The sequence below is a fragment of the Anguilla rostrata genome, chromosome 15 (genome assembly GCF_018555375.3).
Source record: "Anguilla rostrata isolate EN2019 chromosome 15, ASM1855537v3, whole genome shotgun sequence".
Classification (NCBI taxonomy): Eukaryota; Metazoa; Chordata; class Actinopteri; order Anguilliformes; family Anguillidae; genus Anguilla; species Anguilla rostrata.
This window is the reverse complement of record NC_057947.1, coordinates 8596690-8610566: the sequence shown is the minus strand read 5'-3', so window position 1 is coordinate 8610566 and position 13877 is coordinate 8596690. Positions and strand designations below refer to the sequence as shown.

Genomic DNA, 13877 nt, shown 5'->3' with positions numbered 1-13877 from the left:
ACTTCCAGAGGGTGTCAAACAACCCTGTGAAATTTATCAGTGTGGCATTTGAGTGTTTTAAGTATCCACGTTGGACGGAAAGGTACTGACTCAAGGTTGCACTAATATTGCTTGAAATTGCATTTTGTAATGCTGCCAGTGGCCTGATTAATAGTTAGTAGCTAATTAAAAAGGTAGGCCTAATTTGGTGTATGCGATATTGTATCATTTTTGCTAAAATTGCAATTGACTGTACATGCTTTGGCCTCATGACATATGGATGCGGATTCATTTCGGAACCAGACGTGTATTTTTGTGACTGGCTTATTAATAGCTGTAATTTGATCAACCATTAATTAATTGCAAAGTGATTGTTTTGGATCCTTTGGATTTGAGTTCAAAGTGGCAGAAGGAGACTCATTTACAAAGACAATGAAACATGTAAGCAATATCTTTTATGGTAAATACTAGCACTTAGTAAATAATAAGCTAATCAAATAAAAAGACAGACTGAAAGATGACCTTAGAGTCTTGCAGCTTGTTATTAGCTTGTAAGTGTCTTCCTATTTATAACTCAGTGAGAGAATTTCAAAGATGAAGCCTGTGCTTATTCAATATTTATGTATGAACTGCCTGAGTGCTCCAGTCTTTTTGGAGGCAAGGTCAAGATGTTCTTTCGGGTTTTAAAAAAGATACCGGGTTGAATATTTCTGATTTTTATCGAAGGAAAATCCAGTTTCTTTTGGTAATTTGGTACTGAGTGTTTCGGTCACCACAGAACCATTTTAGGACTGTGGCTATCACGTGCGAGTCGCTAGAGTTTTCATCTTTCCCCTCTGTCTGTTCTGGCGGTGGGGAAGGATCGGTGCATTCGGGTCATTTAAAATGGGCGAAACAGACCCATTGGTAATTATGGCAGCCATCCTGATTGTGGCTGAGCAATAATTGTGTTTTCGCTCTTTTTTATTATTATCCTCTCTCTCTTGGTTCTCCCCTTTTTTCCACAAGCGTGCACCCATTCATCAAAGACTCCGAGCTCCTACTGAGGGCCAACAGGTCCATCAAACTGGCAGCCGGCTCACCGTGTAGACCAGGGCTGTGGGATCCTAATGTGCGCACATAAATAAATCTGAGGTCTTTGTATGCAAACCCTGGAGGTTAATACTGTATAATTCAATGTCCTCTCTGTTTTATGATTGATGTTTTTAAACATTCAAAGCTTGACGTTGAATCCTTTAGCAGGTCAGGGTTGCCACTGTGTGATGGAGTGACAAGGAGGGGTATAAGGGTAGCGGTATAGCTTAAGAGGAATGTGTTTGAGAGATTACACTTTTTCTCTCTCTCTCTCGCTCTCTCTCTCTTCTCAGTGTATTTTAGCCCCCTCCTGGAGCAGGAATGCTCCGAACTGTTGACGTCTCCTGCTGGGGTAATGGGACGGATATTTAAAATGCCAGTAGTTTGGTCTGTTTGCTCTGTTGCTTACCGCTATTTGTATCCTTGTCCAAAATAACTGCACTGAAAGCTTAGACTGCTGGGATTTTCCGAAGCTGGAATTATATTGGGACGTGTCCGTAATTTTTTTATTAATTTTTTTGTTAGTCGGTTGCATATTCATAATTGACGGACAGCTGGTAGCAGGAAGAGCGCCGGCGTTGGGTAGCGGTTTTAAGCTATTCCACTCACACGCTGAGATTGTGCTCCAGCGGGCCCCTTTTATTTATTGATCTTCCTGCATTTAAAATCTGGTCACTGCTGCCACAAAGGCTTTTCATTTTAGCTGGGCTTGCAGCTCGCCGCAGCTCCAATTTTAAATATTTAATTTCGACTGAATGCTGCATGAAATGACAAGGCAGGGCGGAGGAGGAGGAGGAGGAGGAGGAGGGAAGAAACGAAGAAGAGTGAGTCCATCCTTTAAAGAATGTGTGTTGGTCAGCAGAAGCCGTAAATCTGACACGTCGGGCCCTGTTTATTTGAACAGCGCCGCTCACGTGCGTCTCGATGCCGACGGAAATGCGGGGAAAGTGGAGATTGCGCCGTGAGAGAAAGGGGAACGCCCACCGGCTGCTGATTGGTGTCAGCGGTTGTTTGTCTTTGTGATGTGATTTCAGCTTCTGAAGAATGAGAACGATGGCACTTAAAACTAATTTTTTTTAAACAGTAGCCCTGCATAACAACAACAACAACGGACATTTTCAGCTGAATATAAATCAGTTGTTTGAGAAATGGCAGACAAGATTGTTTGTATTTGGTTTCTCCATGTGTTCAATTTCATTCAGAGGGAAACAGTTAAATATGTAATTTCTTTTCTTGTGCTGTTAAATAGAACATGCAAAAAAAATGCATGTTCTATAAAAAAAAAACTGTCTCTGCTCAAGAGTCATTGCCCTTAATCTGATACCTTATTTTCATGCAAGCAGCCCACTTCTTCGTATTATCCCAACGAGTGTGAACCCCTTTTTAGCTGTGCAGTTTAGGAACGATCCATGGCTTGGGGCTGGGGATTATTGGGAATTATCTGCAAGAGTATGTAGGCACTCTATAATATTTTCCTACAGTGGTACCACAAATCATTTCTCTTAATTTGACCTGCCTGCTTAATTCAGTCTGTCTGAGAGTAGAGATGATGTCTTCAAGCAGGGTTTAACACCTGGAAAATAAACTTTGCATTAAAGCTACAGGATGGCTATTCTTTGTGAGAATTTTAATACATTGGGCATTCTGTTTTCTGGAAGGGAGAGACAGAGACAGTGACAGAGTCAATGAAACTTATTTCCAAAAACAATTTCTGACTAGCATGCTACTGGTGACATTAAAAGGGAAATCTTTATGAACAGCACATTGCTTCTCATTGTCAGGGCAATACTTCAGAACAAGTTTTTTCTTTCTAAAAATGTTTTTGTGACTCAACAACAGCTTAAAATTCTGCAAATACACAAATGATGAAAATTTTAAAAACTATGAAAATAACCTGAAGTGTTCTGGAAGGATGGGCTAGAGGCAGAAAACCTGCTGTGGCATCACTTCATATTTATGCATACATTCATAAATGTGCACAAAATAGAATATAAAGTCAAATAGCAAGGATACATTTAAGATAAAATTATGGTTATGCCTTTTGCTGCTGACAAGCACCGCAATCAGAAGCAAATGGCTGAAAATACTTGATGACACTCCAAAAAAAACAGGAATTGTTGCTGATAATGACTTGGTGAACCACTAACAATTAAATTCATGTCTGAGGGAGCATGAGAAGGCCTGTATGTAGTGATGACATTTCAACAAAGTTTTTCCCAACTATTTGCTTTAGTTATATATAATAGATATAAATGCTAAATTAGGTGGAATTGGTTCAAATGGATCACCTTTGCCATGCTTTAGAAAGTATGGAAAGCCAATATCCTTTACTATACTATATAGGCATGATTTAAACTACAGGTATCGTTAAATGTGTAGCCATTTGGAAAAGCATGTTCAGAAGTGCAAAATGTAAGCAATGAGTTCAGCAGACAAAATGGTTCTTTGCTGCGTTCATGAGGGAATTAGGAAAAGTAATAATAAATCACAGCTGTTAGAGGATGTAAAATTTTTGGGCGAGAGAAACGTCGCTAAGCATTTCTGTTTTATCTCATTACTAGGTGGGGGCATATGGACAACTGACCTTTTTTAAATTGTTAATTTAAGAACGTTGCATTTCAGAAATTCTCCCGCGTAATAAATTCTTACGTTTGTTGTTCAGTAGCCACTGCGTGCGGCGTTTGCACGTGCGGCGACGCTCGCTGTAATTTGTTACTCGGCGGACGGAGCGGCCTGCATTTTTGATTGGACGCCGCCGCCGCCCCCCCATCCTCCCCCCCCCGCACGCACGCGTGCGCACGGCTTCCACTCGAGGCGGCCGCGCATTCTCTGTCTTCATCTATAAATGATGACGTGCGGAGAGGCGGCCGTAGCACGAGAAGGGCCCCCCCCCCTCTCCAGCAGCGGTTCAAAGAGCTGCGGGGGTAGGGCTTTCATCCGGGGCTGGGGAGTGACCTTTTTCTGCTCCTAGCTACGTATGAAGTGTCCGCGCGTAAAAAAAAAAAGAGAAAAACCTTCCCCTCAATTAATGTCCTCGCGACAAAATGGCAGCGTGCGAACAGCGCAAACCGTCCTCTTGCTCTTTTTTTTTTTTTTTTGCTCAGGTTGTTATTGATGTGAGGGGGGGGGGTTTGTACGCGGAGGGAAATGGCTGCAGGTCCTCCAGGCAGAAAAGGTAAATCCTTTTGTGAGAGCTCTCCCGCGTAATCCAAATATTTAGGGCTAATTTGAGCACACAGCCCGAGCGGCGGTGTCTTTCAGGAAGCCGCGCGGTTTCTCTCGGCTATTCGGGCACTCTGGGATGTTAAAGGCGCAGTCGCTCACTCAGCCCGTTTCCGCACTCCACCGGTGAGTCTGGCAGGAGATGGGCCTTACCTACTGACTGACTGAGACACGAGATTCATTTCATTCATTTAATGGGAAACCAGGCGATTTTCTTCCTTGCCTTCAGTGTTGTACTTTAAACAATCGAGTAACAAAATGTATAAAGATATATGATGGAGAGCCCCCCGACATGCACACATACAGACACACACACACGTGCGCATGCACACTCAACCAGGCACACATGCACATATACACAAACACAGACACACACATACATGGACGTGCACACACACACGCGCGCGCACACACACACAGACACACACACACATGCGCACGCACACTCACACAGGCACATGCATGTGCACACACACAAACACACACATGCACATATACACGAACACAGACACACACATACATGGACGTGCACACACACACACACACACACATACATGGACACACACACGTTTAATGAAACCAGACACTAGGCTGTGTTAGGGAATGATTGGGAGAGGGTAGAGGAGATTGTGGGAAAGGAACACTGTTGTCACTGTTGCGGAAGCCATAACAGCCTCAGCTGGCTGGAGGTTTGACCTTCACGTGGTTGTGAAATTCCAAGGCCACTTCTGTTACAAAGTTCCACAGATTTTGAAACTGTCCGCTTGTTCTGTTGTGGGAGCTTCTGAAGTCAGTAGACTATCCACCTCAGTCTGGGACTTCATATCATTTTGAACTGCCTTGTAATTTTTTTTTATGGAATAAGATATTATTTGGCCTTCTGGTTAATTTAGTCTTTTTTTATTGTATTGACCTGAAATAGCTAGCATGCCAAAGCTAGCTGCCTACACACCAGACGAAGGAACGCCATAGCTGTCAAGTTGTACCTTGCTAAGTCTGGATAAGAAGCAGCTTAGTATTTGATATAGGTGTAAAAGATTCATTATGTAATGGCATAGAAAATGTTTGCATTTGGTTTGTGTTGTTGTTGTTGTTGTGAAAATCAAAGAGATTGTAGGAAAAGTATTTCAGTGAAAACCAACTTTTTCATAATGACAGAAATTGAGATATAAAAGCTTTTTTTTATTTAGTAATTTCTTTTACATTTACATGTAATAGTTGTAGAATGTTTTCAGTCATTAATGACTTTCTAGTAAACAAAAATAAGCCTATGAGGTTTTAAAAAAAGTAATGATATTTCTACTTTATTTTAAAATGGTCTATACGTGACTGAGCATTTTTTTGTATGCACATGCTTAATATTGACTTCTTCACTTCCCGCATGTGGAAATATGTGTGCTCACATCTATTTAGATTTGAACAATGAACATTAATTTTATTTAGGAGACACAAAGACAATAATGAAATGTCTCATGTGATTTTTGGACTAAATATAAAACCTCCCTACAGCTAACCACCCTCATCAAAACACACCAAATTCCCAGAAGGTACTTGGTATGTAACCATAGGAGTCGCTTGTTGACATTTCTTTTTTTTCCAGTGGTGCTTGATGTCACCCAAAAAAATACTGTCACTATAAGTTTATGAATTGGGCATCATGGAATTTTGCTGTTGGAAACAAAGATGTGGAGATCTCACAGTATGTTCTGGATTTAGGGATGAGATAACATTACCTTAAGGCATTTGACTGAGGCTTTTACACAGTTTACATTTTTTGCATACAATCCATTTTGCAGCTGGATAATTTCTGGAGCGGTTCTGGTTAAGCGCCTTGCTCAAGGGTACGATGGCTGTGCCCCACCTGGCAGTAGAACCTGCAGCCTTCGAGTCACATGCCCCGTCCTCTAACCCTACACTATACCCTACACTGCCACCCACTTATGACTCTGCATATCATCTCACAAACCTCTGGAAGAAGCTGAAACCCACCCAGTCTTCTAATATACACATACTGCTCTCTCTCTCATATGTCTTTAGAATTTTTGCGGCCTTATGTAAACTGAAGCAAATCAGGTTACTCAAGAGTGCAAAGGCGGTGCTGAACAAGAGGTGTGAACCCATAAACTTGGCTTATAAGCGCAGCGAAATGTGTTGATTTAAATGCAGCAATCTGTGTAAATGACAAGCCTTTTATTTCCTTGACTGAAACTACATGTCAGGTGCAACTGCTGTGCAGTTCCTTATCTGAAAGGGTCTTGTTAGAGTTTTAGCTCCATGAATACGGGAGGGAGGGTGTCTTCACTGTGGAAACCTTCTGTTTAGTTAAGGAATGATTGCGAACAGATTTATTACCCAGCCAAAGCAGGAGGCACATATTTCCAATTAGCACGTGAATGATAACCATCCTTATATTCAATGAAGATGGAGACGCACTGTTCAGATGCTATTAATTGGCCTGAAGCCATTTTGGGAGAAGTATTTGAAAGGTTTGAGAAATGGCTTGCAGCAGACGCCACGAGACTGCAGCGCCGGAGATGCGTTTCATCTCCTGTGAGCTGTCCAAATGTGCGGTTTTAGGAGTCTGTTCTGATAAGAATAAAGTAAATAGAAAGGTGTGGAATCTTGTTCAAAAAAAAAAAAAAAAAAAAAAGCCGGGACGACTTAATTTACACATTTAATTTGAACACGCGAGATCTGTGGCATACATTTACACATCGTGGCAGATTTCATTTCCCCCAGTTTCGTCAAGTGGAATCCCAACAGAAAGCCGGAGTGAAAATACAGCGGGGAAGAAGCGGTTTTGTAGGCGCGCGAGAACGCAGCTCGTTTTGCACATGTAGGATGAAAAGATGAATCGAAGGTATTTAGGGATCACAGGTATTTTAGGGGATCCTACAAACGACTGTGCGACAATTCTTCGAGGGATAAATTGTCGAGACTTGCCTGGTTGTTCTGAAGACTTCAGGGAAAAGAGCAAACGAAGCCCACCACACATCTGTGGTCCATCAAAGTTGTGCTCCCCTCAAGTGCTTAAAACCCGGCCTTGGTGAAGTACGACATGCAGAAAAACTCTTCCTGTCAGGCGTTTCGGTTTCAGCGCTGTATCTTTTAAACCCACAGCAGCTTGCTTTTCCGACGTGGAATTTAGAACATTCTAATCGGACAGCATATGTTACTTAATGCATATATTGGCCTTCGCTGAAAAACATGGCGATTGGTTGTGGATTTTTAAAAACTGACCTAACGGCTTCCATTGAATAACCACAGAATTGACTTTATTGCCCTTTTTAGATGAAGACACAGTCCCATGCCAGTAATCTATAATCACTGAACGAGTGTTTAAGTGATAGTAGCAATAATTGTTGTTAAATTGCTGTTGTTATTATTGCTCTTCTTGTTGCTGTAATTATCTTTCGTAACACGGGCATGGGTAATGCATGTTTCCCTGGGCTCTGCGCGATATTACGGCTGTCCTGCAGATAGATTGTCTGGACACAGGGATTTTGAGTGATGCGCGGAGGCTGTAAATCACGCGATGACACCATCTCCAACCGCCGGTGCCTTCGTTCCCTGCACATTCCAAATGAAACCGACCCAGATGGAAATGTTTAATGAAAATAATAGAAACTTGCTGGCTCGCCAGAAATGTTTGGCATGCTTATGCAAGCGCCGTTGTTCCTGGTGATAAAATCTGGGAGGATGATATGCGTGTTGGTGGGGGGAAGTTGAAGGAGGAGGAGATCTAGCGTCAGGCCCGGGATCAATGTGTCAGGTCTCCTGGTGCTGCTGGAAAGCGTAGACTGCCTGGCACATTCGACTCACAGAGAGAAAAATGTGGTGTCTTTCTGGTGTACTGCATGAAGGCCTCTGACAAAAAAACACATTGTCTATGAGAAATAAAATCTGAAATAAATAAATATATTATTCATTGATAAATATGATAAATTTACTGAAAATGTCAATGTCTTTAGGTCTTATTTTTGGCTTTAGTTCCAGCAGGTTTAGAAGGGGGGAACAAATCATGGTGTGTGTGTGCATGCGTGCATGTGCATTTCTATTTGTTTGCATGTTTCTGTGTGTGTGCGTGTGGTTGTGTCTGTTTCTGCATTTGTGTTTGTGTGAGTGTATGTGCATGCATGCGTGTGCATTTCTATTTGTTTGCATGTTTTTGTGTGTGTGCGTGTGGTTGTGTCTGTTTCTGCATTTGTGTTTGTCTGCGAGTGTGTGCGTCTGCGTGTTTATCTGTGAGAGAGTGCCAATTGTATCACAAACATCTTATTTAACAGAAACGCTGTTTTTCCGTTTCATCTTTGCCAGTTAAACATTGTTGCCGTGCTTTAGTTGTCAGTCAGTACTGGAATGGAGTGGCTATTCACTCTAGGGGTCTGAACTGTACAATATTAACCTTTTCATGTGACGTCCTTGCAGCTTTCAGGGATGAACAATGGTGAATAAATACATCAAGGAAAATGAGTTGGTTAACCTGACTGTTGTCTTTTGTTTCAGTTTGCAGAGCAGTGATGTCACAGAGCTGAATACTCTCTTGAACGGTAAGTGTTTGGTCACATTGACTGAATTTCAATCTATCGCTAATGTTCACAGATTGCTGCCGCTGTTGAAACCCTTGTTGTCATTCTCATTGTTGCAATTGCGGTTTTGACATCAGCTGTCATGGTCTGAACAGAAATCTTGTATTGCATTGTTTCTTCGCTGAAAACTGTGCTAAACTGCACTACATAAAGTGAACACACTGGCAGGTTCAATCTAAGGAGTTCCTAAGCCGTAGGATCCTTTTGTTCCGATTACATATAACAAGATCTCTTTTATGGAATTAGTTTGTGGCACATACAACAAAAATGATTTATTTTTGTTCTTCTGTGAATCTAATATTACAAATAGTTTGCCTCTCACTTAAAAAGTAACAAACTATTAAGTCGCAGAAAATAAGACAATTCATCTTTTTTCCTTCGGTTTCAAACTGGTGAATATTTTAGAATAAAGTATTGTTCATCAAATTGGGGTAATTGGCAGAGCTTTTGAACTCCTTTGTTTTGAGTTTGTTAAGGGCTGGTTGTACATGCGGTGGCTTTGAACAGTGTCTGCATGGGTGACTCAATAAATTGTGGTGACCCCCCCCCCCCACCACCCTCCCGACAGTTTCAGAAAGAGGCTTAAAACACTGGTTCTAGCTGTGCTGGAGTCTGATTTACGGTTATATTCCTACTTCTATTAATACCACATGGAGTGAAAAGTGTTAATCAGAGCAACTTGGAGTGCTTTACAAGTATGCAAAACATTATGTTTACTTGAGGCAGCCCTGGGATAAATTCTACAGAACTGGAATCATGCAAATGATGAATTTAGGAATTTAGCAGCTACATGAGTTACAATAGTGGCTAACGCCTCTGGTGTGGCCCCGGATCTAGCCATAAAAAAGACCTGAGAAGGTAACACACACGCACACACACGCACACACACACACTGCAACCTAAAAACACTAGGCTGAGTGTTTTTAAATATTTCGAACAGGCAGGCTTTATGCTCTGTTGATGTATCAGTGTGTATGCTATATATTACAGATCATGCTTTTTCATAAGTGGTAGCCAGCAGCACTTTCCACACTATCAATAATGATAATAGCAGCCCTGGCTGAAATTGATTTCCTAGGTATTGTGGAAAAGTGCAAAGAATTTTCAGAGCTGCATAAATCTGGAGTCACATGTTGATGAGGAATTTGATTCTGTTGCAGCCGTAGACTGTACCTCCCTGTCTGAATCTAGTCCGATTCAGAGAGAGTTTCCTGTATCTGTCCAATGGAAGCGACTGAAATGTTGGCAAACATGATCGACGTTCCAATGTGCTGTAATTGCTTATAATTAATATATTTGTGCTTATAAACAGTAATTAATTGATTCTTGGCAAAGGTTGGAAACGTTAAGTGTTGCTTGAGTTTCAACAGGGGATCACATTCAGAGAATTGAGTTTCAGGTCATAATCGTGGTGCTTTCAGGACGGAGGTTAAAGGAATGAAGTTACTCGTGGCACGGTCTTGTTTAGCATGGTCTTGAGCCAGAATGGCTGCCTTTGCCTTTTGTATTGAGCGGTTATCTGGAGTCTGTGGTCGCAAAAGATGTCACCAATAACGGGAGATAACATAACGTAATTGCTACACTTCCCTTTTCCCGTTGGCAGCTTTGCTGGGTAGGACTAGCTGGAATTCATTAGTATTCATTGCTAAGTTCTTCAAAGGAAATCCATCTGCTTCCAACAGAAAAAATACTGCATAATAAAGGTGTTTTAAGTTCAGATGCTTGTTTAAAGGCCATCAGCTCCAAGGTTGCTTTTATTTGATTTTTTATTTTTTTTGCAGCGTGATGCAGAAAAGCTAATTTAATTCCTTCTTTCAATGATTAAAAAACGCTGTAAAAGGCTTTCCGCCTTACGTTCCGCTTTCAGAAGCTTAGGGTTAAACCTAGACTTTTTGGACAAATGTGTACGAAGGTTGGTTGCAAAAACAATTCAGTTTTAATTATTACGTTGCAATTGTAATTAGGTTGAAAGTAGCAGAACATGGTTTTGAGTGGATACAAAATGGAGGATGGAGTGAAATTAATTTTGTTTTTCAACATGGGGGCTCTTCGCTCCTGTCAAAGGGACGGGTCACGTTTTGGTGAAGGCTGCTGGCACGCATGGTAATGAGGCCCATCGTCTGTGGTACAGCCACCGGCTGTACGAACAGGCCCCGCCCACCAGCAACAGAAAACCTCCCTGGCCTTCTTCCAGTCACCACTGTCCTCCATGTTTCCCCCGAGAGGGGGGGGGGGGGGAGCTGCGGAGGAAGGCTCAGTTGGTGGGAGGGGCCTAATGACTGACACCTCTCACCGAGGCGGGCCTTCCTGTGAGGAGCCGCCTCGGAAATGGCAGCGTCGTTTCTCTGTCTCTGCTTTCTGAAATATTTATGCGCTCGTGCGGCTAATGGCGAGGCTTCAAAAGAGTGCCTTCTGCGGCCGCAGCCGAGCGGCGCACAGATTGCCGGGGCTGTTTGAGACGGCGCGATGGTAAACACCCGGGCCCTGGCACGGCTTTTCGGCTCAGCACCAGGCAGGGAGGAGGGAGCCCGATCCCTGCCGGATGACGGAATTCCCCCATCGACAAATTACAGCGCGTGCGACTCGTGGACGGCCGTCCGTCTCTCTCTGTATTTTATCTGCAGATGCTCTTAACTGTCACTCCAAACGGGCAAATGCTTTCAGCGAAGCAGCGCGTCGGACACGAGAGTTGAAACTCTGATATGCTGATAAAATGTTTTTCGAGTAAAATCTAATTTATTGGTCTCGTTTCACATGAGTCCTTGCGGGGACCCAGGCTGCATGCACGCACGTGCGGATGCACCGTGAACGTCTTTAGAGCAGCGTGCGTTATGCCTGTGCGATTCGGGCCGCCGCGCTCGTGTTCTGGTCCGCCGAGGAAGCAGAAGAGTGCGGATGAGTGGTGCGGGCAGGGGAGGGGGGGCCGTGAGGGGGTCCCCGATGCTTAGGAGCTGCTTTTGGGCGCAGTAGCTGCGTAAGGCAGAGGTGGACGGATCTGCATCATTTCTTTTGGAGGGCCTCTTTAGCGCATTAGTGTTTTAACGTTTTAGCGGGGAGGGGCGTGGAGTGGAGGGGAGTGGAGTAGAGGGGAGGGAGCGGGAGGGGTGTGGGCGGAGCGCATGCCTTTTTTAGAAGGTCAGGAGAAGAAGGGGGCCAGGGAGGGGCACAGGAGCTTTAGGTTGGTCTGCATCAGTCTGTCCCACTGTCTGTCTGTCCTGCCATCAGTCTAGTCACATAGGCGGAGGAGTGGGGGTTGAGACATAAGGACTTTCCCATTAAAATAAGTTTCAGTGATAAGTTTCACGTCTTTAATTTAATGTCTCGTATGCGTTTTCTCTTTCTAATGCAGAAATGATTCCTCTGGCGGCTGATGAATCTGAAAGTCGTTATGATTTTTTGAAATAGAGGAAGGTCTTCACGGCTTGCAGAATCTGGTGGTGTTTTAGCGCTGTGCTTTCTGTATTAGCAGCTGCTCTCGCTGTCGCAGTAGCGTTGAACCCTTCCTATGTGAGGGCCACGCTTATTAGCGGCTCGCGTTAGCCGAACGTCTCTTCCGTATTACTCCTGACCGTTCTTACCACACGAAGGCCAGCCTTCACAAGCAGTTAGAAGTATTTTTTTTTCTCTCAAAGTTGTATTTGCGCTGTGTTGAAGAAGGTTGCGGGCGAGCAGTGATTTTTGATTACGCACGCTTTTCGGTTTCCCTCTGAAGCGCGTTCGCCCGTTCGCGCACGCCCCCGCCGCTCGGAGCCGTTTCTCCCCGCCGGGTTCGTCAGGCGACGCCGTTAACGCCGCGACGCCGCTCGCTTTAAAAAACCCTCTGCCTGCCGTTGCTCTTCCTCGCACGCATTTTTTAAAAAGGATGACAGAGCTGCTCATTAGAGAGCATCGGAGCCGAGCGGAGGGATCTTTCTCCCCCCGCCCGCCCTGCCTGTTTCGGCGCGGGTCTTTAGGAGTTATTAATTATTAATCGCGCGCGGTACGGAGTCTTCCTGCCTGTCCGTGACGCGCGGTTAACTCCTTCGCCGGGTCCCAGGCCCCAGGCCCCCCCCCTCCGGGTCTCCGGACCGCCGCTCGGGACGGCGTCCTTGTCGCTAATTCGCGCGGAGGGTCGATTATTTGCGTCCTTTCCGAAGGGGAGACGCAGAAGGCGAAGCACTTCTCTTCAGCGAGCCGGCGGGTTCGCGGTCGCGGCTCGATTTGGCGAGCGACGGCAGGTCGTCGGAACCGGGCCGGGGATCGGCGTGCGGGGGGGATACACGGTAGCGGCCCACTCCAGTGCCGGTACCAGCGTTAGCCCTCCTGGTTTCACTTCGTCAGCGATGGCCGATGGGAAACGAGGCTAACCGTTTGGATAAACGTTGTGTGCGTGAAAATGGCTTCCTGACATGTGATCGTAGTGGGCGGGGTCAGAGGCAGAGTGCACTGCATCAGGCCTCTCTCAGTCCATTTAGAAATGAGCGCATAGCGCAGAGCTGGGGCCTGTGCCTGCTGATCTCTGAACACGGAGCAGACCAGAGAAGCCATTAGGGGTGTCTGGGAGTTTCCACACTAAGGGGACGACTTCACCGATCATTGCGTTTGTGCGTTCGCATTCCTCTGAAGGGGTTTAGAGAGAGCGCTTTTTAAAAACAATGTTTGAGACATGTCTGAACCGCAGGGATGTAACTGCAAAAAAAAAAAACACATAGTTTTTGAGCTCAAAGCGGAACTTTGGCCAGCTGCATTCTCAGAAGCTAATTTTCTGTGGGTAACTAGAAGCAGTCGCACAGCCTCTCTCCGCAGGGGTTAAAGGTCACAGCCGATGGGGTCTCGGGACAGAGGCATCATGGTCTGGGATTGGGAGTGGAGGAGGCCCGTGGATGTCTCTTTGTGGTTCGGGGTGCAGATGGTCGGGGAGAAAATTGAATTTTCTTCAGTATCATTCGGTGGTTAGGCCAGCTGCTTGCGTCTCCTGAACGCTGGAAGGCAGAACGTTTTTGCCGAGGCTCAGGGATTCTTCGGTCTCCGGCT

The 13877-nt window shown here is 44.6% G+C and overlaps 1 protein-coding gene across 2 annotated transcripts in view; it reads left to right on the top strand.

Annotated features, from left to right (window-relative positions):
- LOC135241186 (bromodomain adjacent to zinc finger domain protein 2B-like) overlaps positions 1 to 13877 on the top strand; it is an 80545-nt gene that overhangs the window by 6842 nt on the left and 59826 nt on the right. For both annotated transcript variants that reach the window (XM_064311365.1, XM_064311364.1), the window contains one exon: positions 8782 to 8825. The gene's annotated coding sequence lies outside the window, so the exon portion shown is untranslated. The remainder of the gene's footprint in view (positions 1 to 8781; positions 8826 to 13877) is intronic.